The sequence below is a fragment of the Sphaeramia orbicularis genome, chromosome 8 (assembly GCF_902148855.1).
Source record: "Sphaeramia orbicularis chromosome 8, fSphaOr1.1, whole genome shotgun sequence".
NCBI classification, from domain to species: domain Eukaryota; kingdom Metazoa; phylum Chordata; class Actinopteri; order Kurtiformes; family Apogonidae; genus Sphaeramia; species Sphaeramia orbicularis.
In genome coordinates, this window is record NC_043964.1 from 50,669,994 (window position 1) to 50,686,486 (window position 16,493).

Here is a 16,493-nt window from a genome sequence, read left to right on the forward strand (position 1 = left end):
GTATGTCCCTTTTGTAATGCCTTAATAGGGACTGTTAACACACAACAGTATCTCTACAAGCTCCAGTCTGCTGTGTTAATTCTACCCCAGCTGTATCATGGCTGTGTTGAACCTAAACATTTCTTCTTGCAGCTTCATATTAAACATTGATTAACTTTCCAAATGCTGATCCATTGGGGTCTTTCACTGTTAAGTAGATGTTAGAATCAGACAATGGTCATTTGCTGCACTGTTAATCATCTAATCAGCTTTAAAAACTGAAACATTGATAATTACCTCCGCCAAGGAGGTTATGTTTTTGCCAGGGTTTGTTTGTTTGTTTGTCTGTCTGTCTGTCTGTCTGTTTGTTTGTTTGTTTGTTTGTTTGTTTGTCTGTCCGTTAGTGTGCAACATAACTCAAAAAGTTATGGACAGATTTGGATGAAATTTTCAGGGTTTGTTGGAAATGGGATAAGGAAGAAATGATTAAATTTTGGTGGTGATCGGGGGTGGGGGGGCCATGGGGGGGGCCACTGATCAGCCTTGGCGGAGGTCTGCGCTCTCCGAGTGCTTCTAGTTGCCTCATGTTTTGTTTTGCTAAATAAACCACCAGCGGTTCTGTGTCCTATTCCAGAAAGAAAACCCTGAAATCTAACTTCTTTTGTCTTCAATGAGAAATGCATATGAACACATTCACAAATGAGTTATGCACCTCTTACACCCTAGAACCAATACAAATGAGACAAAGCAACTCCAACTGGAGGAATTCACCAGCAAGTACTAAATGGTGTCTGGGTGCACCTGTGAATGAATGTCAATAGGGAAGGTTTGGTGAAAATGGTGAAAAACAATGATTAAGATCACATCTTCAAAAGTCTGATTTGCTCAATAATCCAAATATAGTGGGTGTAGTGTTGCAGACAAAGAAAGAAAAGATGAACAAAAATGATATCAATGATATATCATTCATCAAAAAACACAAAACATTCATTTTGTCTACAGATCTACAACATAATATAATAATGACAAAATAACTGAAAAAAGCAAGCAAGAAAGTACGAACTAAGTACAAAAGTCAATAAATATAAACTTAATAATGCAAAAAAAAAAAAAAAAAAAAACCCAAAAAACAAAAGTAATGAATTAAAAAATAGGCAGCTGCAGCACTTTTTTTGTACAAAAATTAAATTATTAACAGTAGTAATAATCCAGTTGCAGCTCCAGTACACATTGTATTTTTTCACCTTAGCGTAAATATAAAAATAATTGTACAGTGTTTCAAAATGACTTGCAGTTATTTCAGCTGTGTTGTGTCCACAAGGGACAGAATCAGTGCATTCTTTTCACCGAAGCACACAGTATCATTCAAACAAACCAGCAGTGAAAACAAATTGCATATGTGTGTTTGAGATAATTGCAGCCTCAGGAGTCGGTACGCACACACACACACACACACACACACACACACACACACACACACACACACACACATACACAGCATCCCTCTATCTGAGCTTCAACTCATTCGTCTGGTAAACACATTGTCTGTACACCATGCTGATCTCTGACGTTCCTTGGTCAGATCAAAGCGTAGCAGCCACCACATTAGCATCTGTGCAGGGTTTACCCCTTTAACTTAACTGTAACAGAGTTTGCATTATTAACTTCTCTTTAACAAAGACGTGGTTTTAGGTATAGTGTTGTCTGATGTCAGCTCCAAAGATCATTACATGAATAATCAAACAAAACAGCATCCATGCAGGACCTTGTTAGACCTAATGCTCTGCTACAAATACTGTACTTTTTTGCAGCAGTCCTGATATTCTGAACCAGTGCTGTTAAAAAATAAGTTTTTTCTGTCTTTTTTATTTGCTTTATTTTCATGTTGCTAGTGCACTTACTGCTCCTACTGCTGCTACATGTTGATATCTAGTGTCAGTGCTTACTTTGGACCACTCCAATTATTAGAAAACTCCCCATTGCAGTCCCTACAGGATAAAAAAAATACAGTTACTTCTGCGTAGAAAAACTCTCTATCAGTAGTTGCTTTTCCATTGGACATATGCGCAAAACTTTACCGATATTTACTAAATATCGAAAAAAACAGAAGTACGTAATGTCGGTTTTTCCATTAAATCACAAATGCAGTTATTTATTATTGCAAGATGTCACGATGTCATTCCATAAACACAGCGACGAACATAAATATCTGTTGTTTTGAATCCAGAATGCTCATTACCCCTCTATCCCGCACAAAATTAAAAAATGATTGGGTTTCCTTGTATGTCCACACATACAGTGTCATGTTTCTTTTAAAACTCTTCTTTTCTTGTTGTAACCTCAGTCAACATCCGTTTTTTTTTTTTGTTCATGTGATTCTAGTTGCACAAAAGGTCTTTCCATTGCAGTTTTGTGCAATATACCAATTTCACTCCACCTGAAAAACCACCTCTTGCAACAAACTTGCACAAAAACTTTGGTGAAACTGTCGTTTTTCCATTAGGCTAATTTTTATGTGCGGGTTATATTCGCTCAGTTTGAAGGTCAATGGAGAAGCAACTACTGTTAGGCCTCATCCTATGCCCTTTCTCTTATAAAAGTAACAAATTAAGTACAGATCAAATAATCCCAGATTTGTGCATCTTGCCAGTCAAATACTCCCACCTTTATGTCTACAGCAAAACATGGGGTAATGGCATATGAATATAGTTTGGTTAACCCATAAGGACCCAGTGTGACATTTATGTCAGTTCCCAAATGAATTTTTCTCTATATTTAACCATCCTTAAGTGATTTATCACTATTTATTGTAACATTATTTTCTGTATTTTGTTTTTTTCAGTGAAAATCTGGTATTTTCCTACATTTAATTGACTAATCATTTAAATGTTCATAAAAGTTTAGAGTAAAGTTGAGGATTATTCTATTAAAAATAGAGAAAACTGAAGAAAAAGAGACTTTTTCGGTAAAATCTCTCATTAACTAAACATAAACCCAGTCTATCCACTGTTATTGATCCAACTCCATGGGTTTTACTGGTGAATTGATGTTGTAGAAGATGACGGTGTTTCCGCGGTAACTACAGAGCCTCTGAACGTCCAAATGGGTCATATCTGAAGACCATGAAAAGATGAAGAACTGTATTTTACACCAATTATTTACATGGATTAGTGGATCAGCAGGTGTTACCATACTTTCCGAACTATAAACCACTACTTTTTTTTCATGCTTTGAACCCTGCGGCTTATACAGCGATGCAGCTCGAGTATAGATTTTTATGAGCTAACGGCCACCAGGGGGCGCTCTAGCAGGAAGCACAAAAGTGAGACAGACAGGTGAAAGAGGTGATGCGAAGAGGAGAAGTTTTAAGCTGAACTTTAAACAATCATTTTGCGCGTTATGCAAAAAACCCTCATCGTGGAAAACACATGAAGAAATGCATATGATGCAGCTTTTACGTCAAAAGCAAACGATGTGTCTGTCCAAGAAGGAAACAGAGCTGCGACACGGAAGAGACAATGAGAACGACAACAGAAGAGAGACGTAGAAGGTGTGTGACAGAGGCTTTCTGAGGCTGTTCAACTCCGACACTGAAGAAGACGACTGCAGTGGTTTCAATGAGCAGAAGGAAGATGAAGATAGAGATCAATGACTTTTCTGGGTTTTTGAACCAGCCGTATTACTGCCGTTTTACTGCCGTGTTACAGGTACTGTTTGGAAAAAAGTAGTTAAGGTATGGAAGTAAATATTTAAATAATTTTTCTGTTTACCATCTTTCTGTGTAAATATCTCATGTTCCAACGTGGACACCTGCGGCTTATAGTCAGGTGTGGCTTATATATGTACAAATATTATTTTTTCTTTTAAAATTTGGTGGGTGTGGCTTATACTCAGGTGCGCTCTATAGCCTGGAGAGTATGGTAAACAGTTTAGATCAGTAGATGGTTTGGTAAATGGTGGATGTTTGGGTCCTTATGGGTTAAAAACACCAACTTCATTTCGTGGTCATGTATTTTATGGTGGACTTTGTCATACATGAACAATAAGCATTTGAAATATACAGTACTGCTACTACAGGTGGAAATTAGCACCAGTGCTACAACCTGGCACACTACGTCTCTTCTGTATATTGTGCATTGTCCCTGTCTAAATAAATAAATAAAATGAAAAAAAAAAGAAAAACTACTATTACTACTAATTATTATACTACTACTACTAATATTATTGTTGTTATTATTATTATACTATATATAGAGACCTCAGCCTGGGTGATGGGTGAGCCCCCCCCAGTCACCTGACAGTTTGCCAGAACTTCTTCGAGGCCGACTTAAAGTCAAGCTCCATGGCCTCACCAAACTTAACCTCCACATAAGCTACATTTTCCAGAGACAAGTGAGTGAAGAGAACATTTATGCAGTGAAGATTTCTTCTGCAGTCCGATATAAAGGAAAAACTGAGTATGTGATGCTGCTGTTATAATCAGACATACATGAAGCTGATATCAAAATGTTTTTTTGATGGTGCTGACATGACCAGTGATTGGCAGCTGAGAATATGAACAGACTGATGACATTTCAGTTAGACTGCTGTGTGTGGACATATGCTCAGACCACCTTTGAATGCATTCTCCATGGACACCTGGCAGTAAGTCCAGATCTCTCCTGACAGAGTCATTGGATTCTCAGTTACTGTCCCTTAAAATGAAGGCGTCATACGCAGCAGAGAAGCGGCCGAAGTAGAGGAAAATAAAACTGTTCTCACCGAGTGAAACATTAGAATGAATTTTATGTGACACAGATGCCAATTTCGGAGCTTGGCAAGACAACAGAGGACACACAGCCAGATAGTGAGCACAGCTCTGCCAAAGCCTGCGAGGACACACACTGATTCAGCTGCCTCAGCTGTGATAAGACGCACACCCTTAAAAGTGCACACGTCTCATGTGAAACTGTTATTTTCGATGATCTATATGCAGTTCTTATTTTTAGATTCACTGTATGTTTGGGGAAAATAAAAATGTGCCTCCTGTGGTAAACAAATTGTAAATGGCACAGGGGAAATTACTTTCGGAGTTTTGGAAATATGTGTTTAAATGAAGTGTGAAATAGATCAAAAAGAACAGAAGGCATTGGTTTCCTTCAGCTTATGAAGTTTTATTGGAAATGGTTTCAGGGATAAAGGTGGAATTAAGGTCAGGGATAGACATTCAGTTGTCAGATACATGTACTGTATTGGAGATACAGGGTGGGGAAGCAAAATTTACAATGAACATTTAGTTGTTTTTTCTCAGCAGGCACTACGTCAATTGTTTTGAAACCAAACATATACTGATGTCATAATCATACCTAACACTATTATCCATACCTTTTCAGAAACTTTTGCCCATATGAGTAATCAGGAAAGCAAACGTCAAAGAGTGTGTGATTTGCTGAATGCACTCGTCACACCAAAGGAGATTTCAAAAATAGTTGGAGTGTCCATAAAGACTGTTTATAATGGAAAGAAGAGAATGACTATGAGCAAAACTATTACCAGAAAGTCTGGAAGATACTATTAAAGAAGAATGGGAGAAGTTGTCACCCGAATATTTGAGGAACACTTGCGCAAGTTTCAGGAAGCGTGTGAAGGCAGTTATTGAGAAAGAAGGAGGACACATAGAATAAAAACATTTTCTATTATGTACATTTTCTTGTGGCAAATAAATTCTCATGACTTTCAATAAACTAATTGGTCATACACTGTCTTTCAACCCCTGCCTCAAAATATTGTAAATTTTGCTTCCCCACCCTGTATGTGTCGTCTGTCTACCTTCAAATAAAAATGTTCTATCAGAATGAACTTGTATTGGGTGCTATAGCTCTGTGCATACATGGAAAGACCAAGTCAGGAGATCAGCAGTACGACTCCTCCATGCATTTTGTTTACTTCCTGTGACAGCTGACCTGTGATTGTTTCTCAGGAAAAACCTTTGCTGTTGTGAAGCTCTTTTATTATCGGTCCACCAACTTTCAACTTCAACTTCAACTTTATTTATCCTTAGAAAAGGAAATTCGGTGTGCAGCAGGGTTCATAAACACATGAACACATACACAAAACACATACACAGAAACAGCACCACCAGATGCCACCACAATAGAATTACACAATACAGGACAACACACAATGGAGCCACTCCCTTCCCAACACAAACGACAAAGGTCCAGTAGGGCAGTACACAAGTTAATCGCCATATTGGCCATGAGCATTAAAAGATAAATAAATAGATATCAGCCAAGTGAATTCAAATTCCTAATAGCCACAGGAATAAAGGAATCCCTAGCACAGTGTTTTTCAACCTTGGGGTCGGGACCCCACATGGGGTCACCTGGAATTCAAATGGGGTCGCCTGAAATTTCTAGTAATTGATAAAAATAAAAACTGACTTATAAAAAATATATGGTGAGTTGACAGAGACAATCCCAATACATAAAAGACAATCTGTGAAGCTGAAACTGAAGCACTGTGGTTCTGTTTATCGTTCAAATGTTCATTGTGGTCGGTTTCAGATGCTGCAGCTCTTTCATAATTCATAGTTTGAGTTCTTGTTTGTTCAGTATTAATTGTCAGCCTTGGAAATCACAGACCAAAGAAAATAAAATTCTCCCTTTGTGCAGTAATCTACACCTGGCTTTTCTGCCTCTGTCCATAATAATATACATTATATAGACTAAACGTCATCTAAAATTAATGTTTATTTACAACATAGTATAGCAAACTATTACATGATCAAAAACAAATTCATTTTAGCAAAAACAGTCTCCGTTTTGAATGCCAGAAATTTACGATATTAAAATGGGGTCATTGTTAAAAGGTTGGGAACCACTGCCCTAGCTTGTCCAACGCCTCCATGGAGCCAGTTTTGGACCACTGTTTTTCAGACTGCAAAATAAAATCCTCAAACAATTGAAATGATGTTAAATGATGCTGTCCTTGCAGAATTGGCATTGTTTTAGTGTTTTGCAGTTGATCATGTAATGCAGTAGTGTCACATAAAGCATTATCTGGAACATTTCAAAGTAAAGCAGAGATACTGCAATCAGTAGTGTACATATATCAGTGAAAGTCGTTTTCACTAGCTTCAATAACCCTGTGAACGTTCTGCAAGGCCAGTGCTGACAGAATCCTATGATATGACTGTGCTTTTAAAATCACAACTTGAAAGTGTAGTGAAAAACAGCTATTAATAACAGTATTTTGTAGTGTCTTTTTTCCTCACATCAAAGACTCTCCTCAGTAAACACCTACTCTAGTCTTGTTTATTCCAGTATTTTTAAGGGTTCTAACAGGGAAAGTGCAAGGCCAGTTTGCAGGTGTTGGACTCCATTTAAAAAGGAACATTTCAGTGTTTAATCTGTAGCTGAAACAAAACCTAAACTCCATCAGTTTAAATGTGGGTCAAATGTAACCTGAACATGGACTGCTGTTGATCTGGTGGAGGGTAAGACTGATTTGCACTTTTAAAGTTATGCTTTTGCAAACTTGGCTTTTATATCCCAGACAGATCATGCAATATATTATGTATCTTTCTAAAAATATTTATTAATATGTATAACTTTTGTTAATCTAAATAGCCTAGTATGTATGCATTTTTAGGGTTATCAGTTTCTTTTTACTCTTGTGTTATGTTAGTTGTCATGTTATTGTAGGGCTGGGCGATATGGGGAAAAAAATCATATCATGATCATTTTTTTTCATATCAGATGATATCGATTTGTATCATGATACAAATCAAATCACTATTTTTGTCAAGCTTAAATTTTCCGTTACTCATAAGTTAGTTGTGAAGACATCAGAGGGGTATTTTAGATTTAAATCTGATTTATTTTCTGTCAGAGGTTGAACATGACAGATGTGCTGGAGAACATTATACAACTGTTTCAGAGAAATAAAACAGGGACATATATTTAAAACTAAAAGACTGACCAGCAGGAAAAGCTTTCAAGTTTTAAAGAGAACACAAACAAAACAGACCGGGGGTACATTCATGGGGGTGCGTTCCTTAACTGTCAACTGGTGTAAAACCAAAACTGAAACTTCAGGAAAGGTGAGTGTCTGCGTGGTTCACTTATGCCGCGTTTCCACTACGTGGAACCAGCTCGACTCGACTCGGATACCAGATACTATTCCTGGAGACCGTTTCCATCGTAGGATACTACAGACTTTACAGTACCTGGTCGTCATAGCGATGCGGTGCGTTACTTCCGTGTCATCTGCTCAGAGATGCTGATAAAGTCGCTCATTACGTGTTGTCTCGTCAAACTCATGCTGAATTTTTACATCGGCCACCAAAGACTGAATCTCCTGACTGAATGGTGTAGTTTTCAGGCTATCATCATATGGATTCACCTACCGCTATATTTACTGTAAACTTCCGCATCTGTTTTTTGTAAAACGGCGGGTCACAGAGACGACTCTCTGACCAATCAGTGGTCCGCAGTGTTTACATGTCATGTTTTAGTATCTGGTCCCCAGTCTTGGAACCTGGGTGGAGGTGATACCAAAAAACTAGAACCGGGTACAAGGGCTGAAAGATATATCGTTATCGTATCTACATCTAGATATGAACATTCACAATATTAATATCGAAAAAGCAACGATATAAACTGTATAGATTTCTGCAGTAAAAAAAACATTTTCTGCAGTAAAATGTTTGATTTGTAATTTATTTATTCGTACTTTATGTTAATATTGATGACTGGCAGTGAGTTCTTATAAATGAAACTGCACTTTCCAGATTCTTCTGTATTATGATGTTTGTATTTTTCTGAAAAATGCCTGGTTTTCACCTAACCTGTAGTCATATCATATCGTATCGATATCGAGATATCTGGCATGAATATCGAGATATGAAATTTTGTCCATATCGTTTAGCCCTACTGGGTACCAGATTCCAGGTCCTTTTTCGTAATGGAAATGCAAAAAGGCCGAGTTGAGCCGATACCACGTAGCGGAAATGCAGCAATAGGCTACCTGTATTTGTTCGGTACACCTCTGTATTGTATAGAAGGCCCTGAACTGAAACAGTTCACACCCTACTTTTCAGTAACCTGGTCGTCCCTGTTCTCGGTCACATTTTCCTCTGTGGGAACACTCAATACCTTCCAAACATTAGCGTGTATGCTGCGGCTGCTCTTACACCTGTGCTGTGGGCTTCAACCTAACTTGCTGTGGCTCTGGCGTGATTGGTTCGGTGCGGCGCTCCTTTATTATGACTGGCTGTTCTTACGTCTGTCAAAACATGGACAAATGAATTCTATCAAAATTGTATTGAGCATGTCTCATACTTCTATCAAGGAAAAGTTGTTTCACAATATATATCGTTATCATTTTGTCACCTAGCCCTATGTTACTGTCATTGTTCACATGTTGCACTGTACTGTCTAGTGGCAAAAATACAAACAATATACAGAGCACTAATGTAATGCTTTGCAGTATTTGTCATGGTCTGTGCCTGTGTGACCCTCAGCTCCTCCTTCTCCTTATCATCATCATCATCATCTGACTCACCTGCTGGCGCTGCGTGGCTGCAGCCAATTACTTCTTGCCTATTTAAGGATTAGGTTTGCAGCCATGGAGCACTGGTTCATCTCTTTCCATTCCACTCCATAACCCGGACATTTACTCATCTTATCTACGGACTCTGACCCAGGTTTTGTATGTTTTTTTTATGGACTCTGTCTTAGCTTTAGTGTTAGGTTTCCGTTGTTTGGTTTTCATTTTTTGTTAAATAAACTTGTATTTTTTCTCTTCAGTACTGTGCATTTGAGTCCTCTCTTTTCCCCCCCGTTGTGACAGTATTGTTGCCCAGCCAAATTTAGCCCTGGTTGTGTGGAGTTGATAATGGATATCTTACCTTATAATTACAAATGGGCTGATGGTAGCCACAAAAAGGAAACACCTACTGTAAACTGATGTTCAGATGATAAGTTGGTGGATCCATAGACAGTATAAGGACTTGTGTTTTGAAGGCTAGTCACTTTAACTCGCGGCCTAGTGTTAGAGCTAGTGTTGGATTTAGAGTTGGGGTAGGAGATCTTAGAAAAACAGTTCAAGTAAGCTACATTTTGAAAATACACAATTTAAAAGTCCAAACCCCTTTCTTCAGACATCCCCTCGAAGCCACGCCTCCAGAGTACTGGCACGCACAATGCTTGCTCTCGAGGGTTCACGAGCGCTGCACAGCATCAGTTCACCCGGGCTCCGGCTCCGGCTCCAACCCCAATCCATGCATACCTCATTCAGTCTCCTCCAACACCCCCGCTCTTCCAGAACAGCCCCAGTTCATACCTATCTGACTAACGTTGCATTCTCTAGTGATTTATTATAGTGACAAAAGAGTTTGCCGGTGAACTTTTCAACCTAATATAGCTAATATAGCCAAGCTCAGGCTCTGGCTTCATTTCCTGTACAAGTGCTCCAATCCTCTGAGAATACATGATTCGTGCATGAAGAGGGGTATGCCCAGAGGGGGGAGGTGGGGGAGGGAGAAATGGCAGTTGAGTTTGATAGACATATCACCTTTCATCATTCTATCTCGTTATTCTATCATTTCGGTGGGCCGGTTAAAATGATTGGATGGTGTTTTTTCAGTCCTGTCCGTTCCACAGGGGACTACATTTTTTATTTTTGTGTCAGGGCATTTAATTAATTTGTTGTAATCAGGGTGTGAAGGGGATTTTAAGCAATATAGTAAAAAGGAAAACATCCAGGAAAACATCTCCCTCCCCACCTTTAATGTTGGATCATTTGACTGTGACCCTTCACCAACTTCTCCTTGATATTTGCTTCTTGTGCTCGTCTTACCCTCTGTAAAAGTCAGTATATTTAACAGCAGAGGGACAGTACAATGGAATTATCTCAGCCTTATATAAATCTCAACCCAATGATATGTAATTAATCCTGCTGCATTTGCAATAGAGCGAACCGGGTTAAATGAGGGAAGCTCCTCTCCAGGGCAACGAGAGCCCTGATTGGCTGAGACTATGAATCACACACATGTTCCGTAATGAGCTGACAGGACACATCATGGCTGCAGAGTGTGTGCCTGTGTGTTCTTATGCCAATATACAGACATGTCTCTGCCAACTTAAGCATGTGTGAATGTGTGTCTTCAGTGTGCAAGAGTGACTGCACCTTAGGGCCCAGCAGCGTATTGAGGCCAGATGAAACAGCGAAACATCAAAAGTATGCAAATCGCAGACACACATACCACACATTTACACACACACACACATGCACTCTCTTCTCGCTCAACCATTTTAATTCCACCACAGATGAATGTCCGAGACACCTTCCGGTCTGGTCCGGTTGTGGCTGCCTAGAAGACAGTCTATCGGTTAGAATTACATCATGGTTGTGCGCTCTGCTGGACTCCTACTGTCCCTCCTCGACAAGCTGCATATGCATTGTCAGCTGCATGGGCCTCATAGCAACAGCCTAATATGACCAGCACAACTAGGGATGCAAATTAGACATGAATCCATTAATCATTAGTTTATTGACCTTATCGATTGATTAATGATTAATTTGATAAGCAACGATTTTCTGGAGACCCTGAATTTCTCTTTCGATAGGGTTTATAACATGGCTTTGCAACCTTTGCAATCTGAAGAGCCATTTTAGGACAGAAATAGAAAAACAAAACTGTCTGGAGCCAAAAGACACCCTTATATCTTTCCTCAAATTGGTAAATGTTTAAGAAAACCTTTAGGAATATATTGTACAGAATATGTGGAGAATAAATCAAAGTTTGAGTGCATTTACAGAACCACAAAAAAAAAGAAAGACAGAACTAAAGAAAACAGTCATATTTGTCATTATTTTCATTAAAAAATCATATGTATGTGAAGGCTTTCTTTGCAATGAAGAATACAGATGAATACCTTCAGTTTCATAAAATTAACTAGAAAAGCACTGGGAGAGCACAGACCTCCGCCAAGGCAGATCAATGCCCCCCCCCCCCCCGATCACCACCAAAATTTAATCATGTGTTCCTTGTGCCAGTATCAACATTTCCTGAAATTTTCATCCAAATTCATCCAAAACTTTTTGAGTTATCTTGCACACGGACAGACAGACAAACCCATGCCGGCAAAAACATAACCTCCTTGGCAGAGGTAACAAAAAATAATCTACTTTCACTACTACTACAACTACTACTTTTTTTTTTATTCATTTGGAGTATAGTCTACATTTTTACAACTGCGTAGCATCAGAATCACGTTATGGTTGCAACAATAATAGTAAAATGTTTAAAAATAAATAAATAAAAAATGTTAGTAAAATGTAATGTAATGTAAAATTTAATTAAAAATGTAATGTAATGTGTTATTCATTTCCATATATTTTTTGACATAGCCACATTGAGCCACTGGAAAAGGGCCCAAGAGCCATATGTGGCCCTGGAGCCACATATGGCTGGTCTATAAGAATAAAACGTAAATATTGTTTATATACTTCGTGAAAAAAGCATGTCATATTCCTTAATGATTGATTTATTGAGCCTTTGGATACAGTACAGACAATGACATTTATGGAGTAGAACTAAAGAAATTCTGCAGAGAAATTCAATAAAATAAATGGATCTGGAGAGGGGCAGTTTCAAAGAAATGAGCATTTCTGACTTTGCATCACTGACATGATGGAGCCAGATTTCAGTGGAGATGCCCCCCCCCCATTTTCCCGTGGCCACCGAGGTGACCGTGGGACATAATGCGGGACATACCTGTGGCCCAGATCTGGAGCCAGGAGGATTTTTTCAACTTCTTTCTCACAGACCAGATAATCCAGATGACTGTGGACTAGACCAACCTCCAGGGAAAACGCTCCGATCTGATACCGACCCCACTTTTGTGCGTGTATTTAGGCGGGGGTGCACCGCTCCCACAAACAGACGTCTGTGTGTATGGTCTGTGTTTCACTCCACCATGTCCCTAAAGCCATTCTAACTTATCAACGCCATGATCTGGTTTGATGATCGGCTATCCCAGCTGCAGCGTCGCAGCGCAGCCACACTGGCAGCCTTTGGACAGGTGTGGACAGGTGTGGACAGGTGTGGACAGGTGGACAGGGTGGCTCCCCCCATTATTCAACTTCATCCTAGTATGAAGCCAAGTTTCGGCAGTGACACCCCGACTGTTGACAGCACAAATCCCACCGTGGAAAAGGACAATTAACCGACAATTAATAATTTAATCAAGCAAATTCTTATCGACAATTAATTGTTTACATCCCTAACCACAACCCCCTGAAAACTACTGCTTTAAAATGAATGAATGAGTAAAAGAAAATTTTGGATTAAATCTGAATATTTGGAATCACAAAGTAGAAGTGGGTCAAAACACGGTATTTGAAACCTCTCTGATGGGACATTTCAGAGACAGTTTGACAGATCAGTGTTGTTAAATGACCCATATTTTTACTTTTAAATTCATTTTTGCTTTAGTTGGAGCATAAGGGATTATCCAAAACAAGGATCTACTTTATATTGAAAAAAATGTTGGAATGGTAATCACTTAATATTCACTCTCTGACTGGACATTACTGTGTTTTGACCCAAGTGTAATAGGGCCCAGACCATGAAAGGCAGGATATATGTAACTACCACATGGTTCCCCACAGGTACTAGATCCTGGACTTCATCATTGTCAATACCGAGGGTGGGATGCGAAAAGGGGGGGTGTTTTTTTTAAATCTACATCCCGACCCTGAGGGGCAGCATCCTGGTCCTCCAACACTGGTATTTGTTGTGTATTCACAAATGCTGTACTGCATTTGTCCAGCAGTCACCGCCAAAGCATTCATGTGATTCTGGGCATAGCAACATGATTGTAGGGCTATTCCAAAATTACTAATATCTCCCAAAATATTTGTCCTATCGACTTGCCATTTTTGCTAGTCTGTTCCTTGACCAAGAATACGTAAGTATGCCGAACTGCAAAAATCAGCTCTTTCCAGATTTTGTGTGATGCCCGAGACACACACACACAAACAGAGTCCACTTCCCTTTTATATGATTAGAAGATAAACGTTGGAAGTTGAATATACAGCATAAAATTCAGAATATATGGTTATATATTGTGGAGTTTGTGGTATTTTTGTCTAATGCACCTGTTAGGTAGATGTTGACAGATGAACAGGTGGATAATTTTAATGATTAGCAGTGGCGGCTCGTCAATAGAGGGCACTAGGGCACCGTCCCACCTGTCTAACATGAAGAAGAAGATGATAGGACTCACCTAAAATAATTTCAGAAAAACATTAATGTTTAAATAAATGAGCCATACATGATACAGTCAGTGGGCACTGTGTATAATCTGCATTCAAGTGTAGTTTAAAAATGTTTTTGGTCGTTTAATGACCAGTCAAGTCATACGCACCGTCCAACAACTCCATAGACTCTGTTATAATGTACTAGTGACATGTGCAATGACAATAAAGTTGAATGTAATGTAATGTAATCTATAAATGGTGTGTGTGTAGCAGCTGTACTCGTGCGTTGTAAAAAGAATTGACAAAACCCAATCTTCTTTGTACCTTTGCCATTTATTCCAGGCAGACAGCACAGCGAACTGGTAGAAAACACACAGTCAGTCTCATGAACAACATGAACCCCGTTCTCACACTGCTAAGCTAAAAATAAAAAAATCAAAGTTAGCTAATAGCACGTGTTAATCATACCATGAACATATTATCAAGAACATTGCCATTTTCATTCAAAAATATGCTCAACTGACAGGGAGCCAATCGTTACACAAACACAATGGTACAAAACAATCATTCAGATATGAAATCAAAATAAAAAAAATGTAAAATAATGACGGGACCAACAATGTGTGTACTCACCAGGCAGACAGCACAGCGAAACTGCTGCTATGTTCATAGTTTGCAGGGGCGTTGCATTCAGTAGTGATAAAATTGTAATTAATACAATAAAACAGTGTGAGATGGCAAGTGGAATCATACACTATATTAGAGGTAAGATCGGGCCTAAAAAATCCAGCCCGACCCGACCCAGGCCCGCGGGTATTAAAGCCCGACCCAGCCCGAGCCCGACCAATTAACTTGATTTGCAGGCCCGAGCCCGAAGCAAACCCGAAATTTCATATTTTATTTGTGAGGACTCGGGAAGAGGAGGGGTGATTTATGATAACAAATTAAAGCCTGTCTTTTGTAACGAAATCTAAGTTAAACAAGACTGTATAAACATTTACATCTTTTATATTTCTGTGTCTGCAGAGGTTACATTAACCGACAATTTTCCATCATTGACGGATTTTTTTAAGAGTTGACGGGAAAAATTTAAGGCCGTCCGTCATTTTGACGGGTTGAAAATTGGGCCATAAACCACAGCAGCAGTACGTCCTTAAGAATCTAGCACGGCACTTTAAGAGAGAGAGAGAGAGGCAGAGAGACAAAGAAGAACAGTGACGGGTGGATAATAGACAGAGACAGGAAGGAGTTCTTTGAATTGTCATTGCAAGAGTTTAGTACAGTACGTGTTGTGATGAGGCGACTTCTGTTTTTTTGCGGACCACGGTCTCTTTTAGTATACATTTTTATAAACATATTTATTTTAAAAAAAGTCAGCGAGAGAGAAGCCCGGCCCGACCCGACCCGAACGTAATGATTGACATTTTAGGCCCGACCCGGCCCGAAATTCGGGTCGGGTCGGACTCAGGCTTGGGCTTAAGATCTTACCTCTACACTATATACATTAACTCCATTACATGTGCACAGTGGACACCCCCCCTCCAATACAAGAGATAGGAGATCCTCAGGGTGCAAAACCTTGGACCCAAGCACCACCTACAGGAGTAAATGTCACCTTCCTCAGAAATGGAATCAGTGAATCGGTCCGTAAGTAAAACTTCTGAACCGTGACTCTGCAGCTGGACAGGTCAGAGGTCATCATAATGGACTATGGTGTGGGTAGACACAGGATCGAATCCTGTACGAGTGGTGTCAGTGATATATTTTAACCCTTACGTTGATTTTCTGTTTTTTTAATGCCTACCTGCACTACCTCCACCCCGGTCTAAATGCATTGTCCAAACTATCAGTGGAAAAGACACTTGTCAGGGACATGTGTAACTTTAACAATCGAGTCATAGAAAAGTGTGCATGTTTGAAGGATAGATGATGAAATTTGCATATAAAAAACACATGACTGAATACACATACTGTGTATTTTTATTTTAATTTGAATTACTATTTTAAAGTAGTGGTGCATGTACTGTGGTGTTTCCTAGTGTTGATACTTGGTTGTAGCTCAGCTGAAAACTGACTTGCATACTCCACCCGACAAAAAAATAATTTCACCAGCCGCCACTGGATTATTATGTAGTGTCGCTTTCATCAACGAAAATTATGACAAAATCTTCCTCAACGAACCTTTATCGCGTGACAAAAACAAGATGAGACGTAATGAAAATGGGGGTCATGTGACAATAACTGTAATTAAATGTGTAATGCAA

The 16,493-nt window shown here is 39.2% G+C and overlaps 1 protein-coding gene across 2 annotated transcripts in view; it reads left to right on the top strand.

The window, feature by feature from the left end:
* Positions 1 to 16,493, top strand: part of LOC115423925 (junction plakoglobin-like) — a 285,940-nt gene that overhangs the window by 21,753 nt on the left and 247,694 nt on the right. The window lies entirely within an intron of this gene.